This window comes from Elaeis guineensis, chromosome 12 (assembly GCF_000442705.2).
Source record: "Elaeis guineensis isolate ETL-2024a chromosome 12, EG11, whole genome shotgun sequence".
Classification (NCBI taxonomy): Eukaryota; Viridiplantae; Streptophyta; class Magnoliopsida; order Arecales; family Arecaceae; genus Elaeis; species Elaeis guineensis.
Window position 1 is genome coordinate 3,061,809 of NC_026004.2, and position 11,888 is coordinate 3,073,696.

Below are 11,888 nucleotides of genomic sequence, written 5' to 3' on the forward strand. Positions count from 1 at the left end.
CGGAGCGTGACATGATGGAAAACCACTCCTTTCGCCCGAAGCCGTCGCCCACGTGTTCACGCGGACCAACACAACATCGGACTCAGGAGTGGAGGGGCAACTGTTGGGATATACCGACTGACCCCCGTACGCCGACTTATCCTCAGGCCGGTCCGACCGACGCCCGATTCTACCCACCGGACCAACGGATGACTCCGACAACGACTCCGATAATGACTGCCGACAATGGCTGCCGACAATATCCGATCGAAGGTATGCCGGCCGAATAGATCCACACTGTTTCCGACCGATCGAGCGGCCGAACCCATATCACCGACTTACTGTCGGGGGTGGCAGTCGACGTCCGACTTCCACAAGGTACTAGATCAGCCGACGATGTCTCCGAGTCACCACCCGACGATCCGACAGCCGAATACCAACATACAGTCGGTCAGTCCGTCCAAATGCCGTACAATCGCTATGGACTGTTCTCCTGTCAAGGACATGCTATATGACCGTCGTGGGACGTTGTCCTGCTAAGGACATGGATTAATGACCTGACAACCTACATCGATTTGACAGTTCCCAATGATTTGACAACTCTCCAGTTGTCTGCATCATTAATGGCGGGACCATACCGTATTCTACTATAAAATGGGATAAGGCAATAGTCTTGGTAAGCTTTCTCAAGTTCTTTGAAGCGTCTTTAAGTTTTTGAACTCTCTTCCACTGAGTTTCTGATTTTTTACTGTTATCTAGTCTCCTCTCTGATTTGACCGTCGAAAAATTTTTATCGGAGATATCTCGGATCAGTAAAAACTCTTCTTGCATGTGTGCGATCCCGACGATTAGACTACGAGGGATTGGGCGCAACAATAACAATGGAGGCTAAGGGATAGGTGGAATGAGTTGGCGTGCACATAATCGGCTCCGTTAGATTTGCGGTCTCTCGGCGGCGGAGGGACTCCAGCCGAGCTCGTTACTAGGCGTTCTCCTCCTTTCTTTTCTCCGCCGCCGCTCAGATCTCCCGCAGTTTATTTTCCACTTGCCTTTGCCGGAGGCGTTCCAATCGCCATCGATGGAGGGGAACCACTGGAGGCCCGCCCAGGCAGAGCCCTCCGCCACCGACGGCGCCGAGGCCGGGGACTGGCGGAGCCAGCTGAACCGCCGCATGCGGCAGCATGTCGTCGACAAGATGTGAGTAGATCTCGAATCCTTTCCTGGCTTCTTGCTTTTTAGTTTCTCAAGATGAGTCGGAGGATGGTGAGCCTTGCGAAACACTATAGTTGCTCGATTGTGACCTCGGAATCACGGGCTCCAGATACTGAGAATAATGCATCGGCAAGAATGCCCGTGAGCAGTGGTCGCTAGTTCGACCGATTCTTCTTGAATCGATATCGTGGTGTTTTCTTGGTGCATTTTTTTGGGCATGGTATGATCGGCGCGAGAAATTTTGAATCTATTGAATGGTTTCCTTTCTTTATTTTATTTTATTTTATTTTTAACTTTTTGATATAGGTTTTTGTTTTCCATATGTTTGATTAATTTCGGAAATAGAAGAACCCAAACCCCGATGATATTTTCTTAACTCTATGGATGGAGATGGTCAAATTTTGGATGGTGGAGGGGCAACAGGCTGCCTCTTTCTTTTGCTTGGGAGGGAATCCATGAGGGCTTAGGTTTAACACTGGCACGATGTACTATACAAAAGAAGGGGAATAAGATTGTAAGAAAAGGAAGGGGAGGAACACTCGTCCGAGCTTGTCAAGAAATATATCCAAAAATTACATTTCTTTATGTTTTTAAGTCGATAGGTTTGAAGGAATTCATGATTCCAATCTGAAATAGATAGTTTTGATCTTGTTCTAAGGGAAACCTTCCTTATATATGAATAAGTCCTCATCCACAATATCTATGCAGGCATAAAATTTTTGTATTTGTAATCTCTTCATGATATTCTACTCCATTATCAATGGCATTTATTGTCCTTTTTTGCAGAGTGGGTTTTTTAGAGAGACAGTTGCCTATCTCTGTGCCTGAAGGCTTAAATGAACTTCAAAAATATGCTGTACGACTTGAATAGAAGATTTATGCTGCAGCTACAAGCCATGTACATATTTACCTGAATTTCTAACTTCCCTCATGATTCATTTATGATGTAAGATGGATTCTTCCTGCATTAAGCAAGGAACCATTAAGTGCAATGTATTCTTAGCTGATTAGGAAGCTAATCAAGTCACCCTCGTCTGCATGTGTTTGTTCATTACAATTTTATCAAGATAAACAGTCATATTGGAATTATTGAGATTGGTGGAATTGAAGATATTTATCTGCAAGAACCTTCACAATGAATGCATTTGCCATTTGGACTTGAGTAGCATGAATTAATGCTATTGATGTGGTAGTGTAGTACAAAGGTCGATATGTTTGTTTGTGTACAATTCTTGTTGTCATAATGAAATTTTTGGGTTGGTGGAATTGAAGATGTTTAGCAGTAAGAACTGTCACAATGAACTTGTTGGCCATTTGGAATTGAGTAGTAAGAGCTAACACTAATAATGGAATATAGTACAATGGTCAATATGTTTGTTTGTATATGATTTTCATCAAGATAAGTCATGTCAAAGTCACTGAGATTGTGGAGTTGTGGCATTTAGCCATTTGGAGCTGAATAGTGTGAATTGATACTAATGATGTGGCATAATAGCAAAAAAATGTTTTTTCCCTTTATTTTTCTGTCACCATATGCTAATTCTAAGTGGAAAGAGCTGTTAGGAAGGGTTGATACGTCTTCCTTCCAATTCTGCAGCTTCCTGCATGCCTGGGGGGCATGGGAGAGGGGTGGGTAAGAGATTGAAGGAGTTCAATTGATCAATGAAATATGAAAATGCATGGTCTACCGTTGTAAGGTGCACTTTGTTAGGCTTTTAGTCAAATCTCAATAAAAACATGTGGGAGAAGCTCAGTTTTTGTGAATTAGTGAGTTGGTTGGCTATCATTATTTAGCATGCTTCTAGTTATAGGAACCGTTGTTACTTTGTCACTTGTCAGTAGTTACCTCAACTAGTGCAGAAAAAGAAGGGGAAACCAATGTCTCATAGACATGTTTCCTTGACTTGTGCATGGCTACTTCATCCACTCGATGCTGGCGGCTCTCTGCTGTTGGCTAATCTTCCACATTGCAAATCTTGCTTTTAATTTCCTTTGACTGTTATCTGTTGTTCCGCCAGCAATAGCAGCTATAGATAATTGAATTCTGCTAATTTTAAAGACTTGATTTAAACTGTGGATGTAGCATGATAAGTATATTTGGATAGCTAGTTTGGGCCAGTCAAACTGGAGATGAAGCGAATATATACTTCCACAAGGCGGACGGATCAGTCTCCTTGTTGTGCATATTCATTCTCTTCACTTGTATCTCTTTGTTTCCTCTTCATTCTCGTTAATTTGAATTGCCAGCTTTCATGGAAGTAAGTTGTCTGACTTTCTGATATTGCAGAATGATTATCTGAGGAAACCTTCTGAGAGAATGTTGTATATGGTGACAGACTCAGCATACTCCTCCAAACCAAAATCCCACAGACCCAGGTATTGATATGATAGAACATAGTGCTTCTTATCAATGCAATGTCGCAAAAGATTTAAATTATACATTTTTGGACATTGGAGAACCGTTGTATGCTTGGCATCTAGAAGAAACTCACAAATACTGCTCCATTTGTTTTAGCATATTGTTGTTTATTTTGACTTTTTATTTTGATTTATAGTCGACGTGAGGCAGATAAATGCTCTTATCTTTTCTCTACAAGTGAAATATCATTTGATGTTGCACCACTTATATTCTTTCCCTACCTTTGATATGGTTCTATTTGGTGCCTTTCTGGTGTGTGATTGGCATCTACTGTTTCAATATGTTTTTCTCGTCCTTAGTTCTTGTTCTGTGCATGTTATTTGATAACTTGAGCTAGGACAATATTTCATGAAGTCTTGAACCATAGTTAACCTGATACAACATCATGTTGGGATTCTTTGATCCACATACCTGCTGACATGTCAATTCCCCGAGCGACCAAACCCACATGGAACATGACCCAGCCCCAAACTAACCAAACTCAGACTTTTTTGACCCAACCTTGCAACTCTTGATGTGTCAAAATTTAGGGTGAATATTAAAATACTAAAATGGGAGCGATCGCTCTCAAAGCCTTTTCATTAAGGTTAAAACTCAACCTGATCCCAACTCAAAACGCTGACTTAAACAGGTGCAGGTTATGTCATGTTTTGTTTTCAGGCCAATTTCTACTACCCCTTTTGTGGGTATAAAGGCCTACATCGTTGTTTAGATCGCTTAAGTTTGTGCAGCCAGGCTCTAGCCTCCACTGTTCATTCAAACTTAATGGCAAACTAGATGAATAGAGATATGGGCCCCCTCTTGCCATCCTGTACCAAGATATACCAAGATGTGTACTTACCAATATCGAGGCATACTAAGACAAAAAGTGAGAAAATGATTGAAGTTGTGTTGATATGGGATGCGTACTATACTAACCGTCTTACCATATCGGTAAGAAGTCATTTCAATACCAGATACTGAGATTATGGATTTTGTATACCTATTCTAATGAAGCATCTCTGCATGAGTCCCTTATTTCCAAGAATATCTCCAGATAATCTATTTTCTGTTTTCATGAATCATGAATCACTTGTACATGGCAAGAGAAAAGAATCTTATGAGTTGATAACAGAAGCGATCTCAATAATTGCCAATTTTTAGTGTCAAGAAACAGTTGCCATATTATATGGTAGCAGTTCTCTGGCCAGTTCTGGATGAATTACGTACGACAAAGGACTAAAAATAGACGCTTTATAAAAATTATTGTTGTTTCACCTGGCCCGTAGAACGCTATATCAAGAAAGAAAAGGGTGGGCTTGGGCGCGATGGTGGCTTGCCTTGTTGTGACTTGAAGATCGCTAGTTCAAAACACACGTAAACGCGCAGACTCCATGCGTCCGGCCCTCTCCCCTTTTCAGATCTCACGATGGTAAAAGCCTTGTGAATTGGGCCGTCTTTTTATATGAAGCAGGAATGTACGTACCAATAAAGCAACTCAATCGTGACATCAAGGAGATATTGACGCGGGAAGCTATTTCGTGCTCGTTGGTTCCTCGATGCAAGTCAATCATGTCCTTGTGTGGCGAGGCGAGTTTAGCCCCTTTGACAAATCCATCTCCATCCCCAATGCCAAGCTTCTAGAGTGTTCGTCGTCGTCGTTGTTTTTTTTTTTTTTTTTTTTTTTTTTTTTTTTTTTTTTTTTTTTTTTTGTAGCAAGAGTCTGTCGATCGATCGCAGCGGCACACTTTGTTGTTGTTGCAGTCTTCTCCTATGTACATTGCAAAGCACTCCAAACTCTGTCATTTATCTGCTTGCACAGCTCTCAATCTAGTAAATGATCTGATGATAGATTTGCCCAGAGATAGACGAAGCTTTCTTTCACCGGACCCCAAGCGTACACATCACTTGCTGTACTTTTGCAATGATATTGGCATCAGATACTACAAGTACGGCACTGCTGGTTTGTGCCAATGGCTTGTTAGCTTCTGCAACATCCATTGACTCATGGGAGCCATCTAACAAATCTCGCTCGTAGTTACCATAAAAAAACTAACCTTGCTTATGAATGCTTAATAAATGCATGACAATGATAATCTCACAAAAAGCACGAGGGAAGGGTACAAAATTCAATCTGATTTAAGATGGAAAGGTATTAACATCCATTAACAAGTCCAAACTAGTTTACATTTTTTTCCTTCATATTTATTCTAATGTTTTATCTTGCTTCCTCATTTCAAGATGCAAAATGCTACTCATTGTTAGAGAGAAAAACTATCTTAGATTTTTGTCGCTCATGAATATCCAGAATATGGATTTGATAACGGTATCAATCATAAAAGAATTCTTGCCCCAATATTTCTTGTTAAAATAATGTCCTCAAATAAGTTGAAGATTCCTCAAGCTGTTCCCAAGATGCTCATCAAACTCTTTCGCTCCCATAAATTACCGACGCAGACAAGATGTTCATCATCATCATTATCAACTCTTCGATTTCTTTCTTTTTCATCTTTTTCTTCTTCACCATCATATTTATTTTCTCCCTTGCCTTTAATGCAACTCTTAGTTACCTGTATTTTTGAGAAAAATATATTGGAAATGTCATCAACAAGAATTGAACCCTCCGCGATATAAGAAAAATTCCTATATTTTTTTGGTTATTTCTTTTATCATCTTCTTAGTAATAACTTGGTACACAAGAAACTTTTTAGTTATAAAAATCCTGGGGGAACTGAACCAAAAGAGCACTTTTCTTCTTCTTCTCTTTTTGTCTTTTTTTTTTTTTTTCTTTTTTTTTATTTATTTTTTTAACAAGATGGTAGAGAAGAAAGCAAGGAAGCCGAGCCAGCAGAAGAACCGCAGCTCAATTCAAGAAAACCCTACTACCATGGCCCAGACCGACTCGGAGTGCTTTTGCCCTGCAAATGCAAAGACCCAACTCAATCCAAAACTCACACCAGAGAACAACTTAAAAATTCCAATCAGCCGGACTTCCTCGCGTACAGACCAACTGTCCTCTTGTGGTCAAAAACGTAGAGGCTTGTCCCAAAACAACAATAGCTGAAAACCTAGTTCCTACATAGCTAGAAGGGGGAGAAATTGCAGGCTCATCATTTCAAGGGTGATGCTTCAGCAGTTTGGAAAATGATTCACAGAGCTTCGAGTACTATATGCAATCAGTTAAGATGGTCGATTGGAACGGGAACTACAATTAATTATGATTCTCAGCCGTGGCTCTCTACACAATCAATTGCTTCCATGGCAGTTTGCAATAATGCGGACCTTGTTCCAAATCATCCAACGGTGTTGACCATTTCATCAGTACGAATGGTACTTGGGACACTTCTTTGGTCAATCAATGCTTTCCTCCCTCCATTGCCAATCAAATTTTATCAACTCCGTTCGCTTGTTGTGAGCTTGATGACAAGCTGTGCTGGGGTCGAGGCTTCAATACAAAGGGAGTAAGATGCAACCAGTTTGGCGCCTCGAACAAGCGGGCCCACTTTGCCTCACTTGCCTTAGGCTGATAACCGAACCATTACCAAAGTATACTTGATCAAAGTAGCTTCAATCGGTTGATGAATATATTACCTGACTAATCTTTGACAAAATTAATATATAACTCTCATTATGATTCACACCCCCACTAACATTTACTCATCACTTTGTTTTTTATTTTTTTGCCACAGCAAAGGAGAAAGTTCTATAAGAAAACTATAGTTCAGAAACAACGAATCTCTTAGAAACATAAAACCATAAACCCATAGCTTATAGTTGCCTGACCTATAAGCAGAAGCCTTATTAATCGAAGCAATAATAGTGGATGAATCTCCCTTTATCCATACATTTTGCATCTGATAACAGATGACTGCAAAATATATTCCTAGACAAGCACCAGTAAGTTCAGCACAAGCAACAGAGTTGACTTATTCGCATCTCTAATAATAAAACCTGCAGCAGCATTAGCACCTTGCACCATACGATCAAAATTTACCTTTAATACTCCAAGGGGTGGGGGCAAATATAAGATTCATAAAGTATGATGCAGCTGCTGCCGAAGTAAAGGAAGACCATCCCAGCACCCTAGATGAGTAATAAAGGAATGACAAACTTGGTGCTTCAAGATATCAGCAAAGAGGTAGCAAGTCCTTACCACATCAACCGGGGAAAGGTGAGCAAATTGGAAAAGTTGTTGATTTCAAGCTGACCAGATAAGCCATGCCATACAAACAACCATGGATTGAAGCCCCTTCTCTACCATGGCCATGGATAGGAAATTCACCAAAGGTGGCAAAGATAGAGGATGAATCCAAGATCACATAAGGCACATAGATAGTACCAACATTGAGATGCAGAGAGCCAAGTGATAATAACATGTTGGCAATCCTCAATACGATCAGAACATATATCTCAATATAGAGATTTTTGTGAAGATGCTCCTTCTATATAGGACATTTTTACAAGGGAGTTTCAACCACAAAAGCTTTCACCAGAAAAAATTCCCCCTCATAGGCACATCTAGTTTCCAAACCCATTTAAAGTGTATTGTATTACCTATGGAGAGGAGCAGCTTCAATAGTTGATACATATCCCTCAATGATTTAGCCTGCTTGTACCCTACCCTAACTGATCAACTTAGGTGTCTTATGCAGGAGGAATTTGGCAAATCTGGTACATCATATTAGCATGAAAGAACATAGCCAACCTACATTCCCTCTTCTATCATTGGTCAGTAAATTAGCAACATTTGGCTTGGATAAATTGACATTCATACTAATGTAAGTGGACCAATGACAAAGGAATAATTGAAATTCAGGGTCCCTAAAGAACATAAATAGCAGAACCGATCCTATTGCGGTCAACTCCTTGTCGTCTGTCGTCGGAAACGAACATCTGCAAACAGCATCCACGCAGACCGGATTTGTGTCCAGCGGGGACCCTCCGATGCCTAAGTCAGAGAGGGAAGTCGGTGAACAGGAGTTGAATGTAAACAGTAGTAGAGTTTTGGCCCCAAGTTGGCTTACCAGTCCTGTTTCTCTTATCCACTTTTATAGATGAGGTTTTCGTAACCGTCGGACGTGATCCCGTGTTTTATGGTGCTAAATCATCTGGCTATAATTGCATAGTGAATCGTTAATTTTCACTGATTGTGCCGTGATATGCGGACAGTAACCATTCGTTATGGTTATGGTATATCTGAGTTGACTGGCCGATCATATGTCAGTAGAATCTGTAAGCGACTGTCGGCTATTAGTTCTATTATGCCGACGATCAAGTCGTATGTCGTTGATCGATAATCGTTAGTCGAATATCAGTTGGTCGATCGATCTTAATTGGTCAGTCGATAGTAGATCGGCGCAATTAGTTCCGTCGGTCAATGAAGAATCGGAGCTGTCTGTTCGACCATAGAGACCAAAGTCGGGATCGATCGATTTATCCTAACAATAGATCAAAGGAATTGATAATGAATTTCTAGCTCATATATGCAGCTTTTACTCCATATAACTGAATATCTTTTAGGCCTTTTACAGTTTAGCCAAGAGCCTTGAAGCGATGTATTCTCGTTAGAATGTTGTGGCCATTCATTTGTATCAAAAAAAATAAATAAATAAAGGAGCCTCGAGACTTATATTTATAGCTCACGATTCTAGGCCATAAGGAGTCCAAGTGTTGTATAATATGGTAAGTCAGCTTGTATATTACTGCTTGTTACTTTGCATGAAGCGAGTATATGCCAAGGCCCTCCTTATCCTTTGGCATTTCTTCCACGGGATAAGACGAAGATCTATACAGTCCGTATAGTGTCCCCACAGTAAAGTCCTAAATTCTTTTTCCATAGCTTGGAGAACTGATAAAGGCATCTAAGCACATGACATGCAATAAATAGGGATGGATAATAGTGCAAATTAAAGGAGGGTTGCTCTGCCTGCCAAAGACTAAGGGTGCGTTTTGTTATAATTTTTAATTTTTAATTTTTAATTTTAAAAAATATTTTTATATTTTTATATTTTTATTATTAAATAAAAATAAAAAAATAAAAAAATAAAAAATATGTTTGATAATTACGTTATTATAAAGTAAAAAACAATATCTGAGAATGATAGACGAAGAGTTCGACGAAAGAGAAGGGTTCGAAAAAAAAAGAGAAGAGAATGGCGAGGTGAAGAGCTCGACAAGAGAGAAGGATTTGGACTCTTTACATTTTGGTTTGACATTTTAGATGCGGAGAAATAAAAAAAAATAAAAAAATAAATTTTGAAAAATAAAAAAAAATTTATTTACATATAAAATAATTATTTTAAATTTTTTGATTTTTGATTTTTATTTTTTATGATGTTATCAAATATTATTTTTTGATTTTTATTTTTTAAAAATAAAAAAATAAAAAATATTTTTTTTAATGACTAATCAAACGCACTTTAAATTTTCTATTTCGAACTTGCAACCTGAGCTGTCATTTTATTTATAAAAAAATATATATATATAAAGTCAGAAGCCGCAAGATCTACACATAATTATGGGATCCTGAGATATTTCCAAACCCTCCTCTTTACCGGCATTTGGAGGATTCTTCTGATTTGAGTTTTGGCTGTGCTCGGTGTTATGGGCTGAAAATAATATGGGAATTCGATATATTTGTAGTTTGTCCAGAGAAATAACAATAAGCATCAATACAAATACTCAAAACTTCAAAATCATAACTAAAAAGTTGCATGAATCTTAATAACAATCTCATGCAAATCCGAGTTGAAACATTTTCCCTAAACCATAACATTCAATAACTCTAAGAATTTCTTATATGTCAAAGTTACAAGACTTTCTTTTATATTATGGATTAGTTTATCATATCTCCGTTATATTTTTTAAATAATAGCATGGGTTTTTGTTTTATATATATATATATATATATATATATATATATATATATTAGCAATTCTTTTACTATGCGGTAAGAAAATGATAATAAATTTTATAAAATTTATTATTAATAAGGATTTATTTTGATGATCAGTCCAAAGTTCCAGGGGATGAGCCGATATAACCAACAAAATCAAACTAGGTTAGACTTTTATTTATAAATATCCAAAGAAATTTTGCAATAGACCGACCTAAGTTCTATAGAAAGAGGAGGGAAAAAAATCTCAACTTGATTTTGAATGTAGATTTATCTGATCTTATTTTGCTAATTGTATAGTATCAGTCCAACCCATAAATTTTATAGGACTTTAGGCAAACCATCCAAATGGACCTAAGATGGGTGTTTGCTTGTAACGAGAGAAATTATTAGGTAAATTCATTTTATCGTAGGCAAAGTCAATAAAAAATCTACACATCAGTTAGTTGTTCATTAATTATTATTTATGATGGATCATGATTGATCGTGAGATGAAAAGGACACATCAATTGGTTGTTCATTAATTACTATTTATGATAAATCATGATTGATCGTGAGGTGAAAAAGAGCCAATCAAAACCCATAAAATATTTTACCTATGATAAAATGAGTCTATCTAATAATTTCTCTTGTTACAAAATTATTAAGTAGACTCGTTCTCAATCATGATCCATCATAAATAATAATTAATGAATAACTAATTGATGCATTGATTTTTCATTGACTTTACCTACGATAGGAGCCTATCTAATAATTTATCTTGTAACATGCGCCCTTGCATTTTCTCCGTCTGACGGTGAGAGGGGCCACTACTGAGCATGTTATAATATAGAAAAATTCTTTGTATACAGCCTGTGATGTAGAAAATTTGATGTGGAGAATACCGCCTCATCCGATTAAACTGCGTAGTCACTATTTTTCAACGTGTATTTAATACCCATAATTTTATTTTTTTGGTTGAAATTTTGAATGATGAAAATATTTTTTTAAAAAAAAAATTATGACATTATGTGCCGATAATATGACTTTCTATATTGAAATTACGACTCTATGCACGCGATGTTATAATTTTTTCAGAAGATATTATAAATAAAAAAAAATATTTTTATTATTATTAATTTTTTTAATGATGAAAATATATATATATTTTTTTTATGATATCTTATGGAAAAATTTTGAGCAGTTATAATTTCAACGTCGTAATGTCAACATATATTTTTATAATTTTTTTTTAAAATTATTTTTATTATTTAAAATTTTAAATAAAAAATAAATTTATAAATATTAAATATATATTAAATATATATCGAAAAGCAATCGGATTTTCTGCACCGCAACGTACGAAGAATTTCTCTATAATATATTATAGCTACTAAAATGGAAAGCTGTGATGGGGTTGTCAGT

At 37.4% G+C, this 11,888-nt stretch overlaps 1 long non-coding RNA gene across 2 annotated transcripts; it reads left to right on the forward strand.

The window, feature by feature from the left end:
- The first annotated feature begins 843 nt into the window (after positions 1-843).
- Positions 844-3,856, forward strand: LOC105055806 (uncharacterized). Of its 2 annotated transcripts, XR_012135992.1 has the most exons (3): positions 855-1,176; positions 1,978-2,089; positions 3,479-3,856. It is a non-coding gene; the product is annotated as an uncharacterized lncRNA (long non-coding RNA). The 2 variants fall into 2 exon arrangements; XR_833761.4 differs by lacking the exon at positions 1,978-2,089 and having other exon boundaries at positions 844-1,176.
- Positions 3,857-11,888: the final 8,032 nt, after the last annotated feature.